Raw genomic sequence first — 1,204 nt, forward strand, 5'->3', positions numbered from 1 at the left:
GAAACGCGGACGCCGTGACGGGGATTTGAATCCGCAAATTCATCTTTTGCAGCGCAACGTCAAATCAACTTGGCAACCACGGCGGGTTGGTATGATATATAGCCAGCGTGCTGCATACAGTTTGGCAGTCAGCACTACGCGAAAGCTGTGATATAATTTTTAGGCCACATAACAAAAATGTGTGTTGTGATAAAATTACTGGACAGGCACGACTTCTTGTCCTAAATTGTTCAAGTGTTTGGTGCGAAAATAGAACTGGGAGATGCTCTGGGAAGATAGAGATGTCTACCGAAGTGAACAATGTTCATCAAGCAACGCGTGGCATCTTCTGGCGCATTCAAATAAATAGCGCTGAATACTCGTAAATATTCTCCGTTTTGTGGATGTTGTCAGATCTTAAGATATCCCGTGTTTCGCGAAACTTCAGCTTTCCTCCATATCGCTCCAGCGTCATTATGGGGGAATTTTAAATGAAGACGACTGTCACGGGGAAAGGTTACACTAGACCACGCAGGAAGAAAACTTTTATAGCAACTCTTCCACCACGGAGGAGTTGCGATAAACAAACGAAAATGACTTGGACAAAAGTAATCAATGAATAAGATTATGTTTCTCATCTTCTTCTTCGTCGCTGAAGCACATTATTCTCGCGCATCCGCGAAAACTTACTGTAAGCGATACCGCATGAAACAAAGATTTACGCCTTAAAATGTTACGCCGGGCATCAGTTTGAGTGCAACATATTATGGGCTTATGGGAAAACCTTCATTTCCCGAATGTTTTATTGATATGGAGATGCTGCGACTCGTGCATGTCCGCGTGGCCTAATGGATAAGGTGCCTGATTCCGGATCAGGAGATTGCAGGTTCGAGTCCTGTCGCGGACGTGATTTTTTTTTTTTTTTGCTTGCTGCGTGGTAAATCATTAGTTTTATGGAACGCCTGGTGGTTCCTATACGTGAGGCCGTGGGGATTTGACGCATTATATCGGATCAGGAAATGGCAGGTTCTTTGTAGTCCTTCACGGACGCCGAGTTTTCAAGGTGTTTTTTTTTTCTTTTTTTACTCGTGCAGCATTGTTTATGGGCATGTAGCTGCTACTTCTGCATATCCGCGTGGCCTAATGGATCATTCTGCTTCCGGCAGTATCGAGTGTAAGATTTCTATCAGGGCGGTTTTCCAACGATTACCTGTCCAGTATGAAA

The 1,204-nt window shown here is 44.0% G+C and overlaps 1 non-coding gene across 1 annotated transcript; it reads left to right on the forward strand.

Annotated features, from left to right (window-relative positions):
* The first annotated feature begins 813 nt into the window (after positions 1–813).
* On the forward strand, positions 814–886 carry Trnar-ccg (transfer RNA arginine (anticodon CCG)). Its single transcript has one exon. It is a non-coding gene; the product is annotated as a tRNA-Arg (tRNA).
* The last annotated feature ends 318 nt before the right edge of the window (positions 887–1,204 follow it).

Source organism: Dermacentor silvarum, chromosome 1 (genome assembly GCF_013339745.2).
Source record: "Dermacentor silvarum isolate Dsil-2018 chromosome 1, BIME_Dsil_1.4, whole genome shotgun sequence".
NCBI lineage: Eukaryota > Metazoa > Arthropoda > Arachnida > Ixodida > Ixodidae > Dermacentor > Dermacentor silvarum.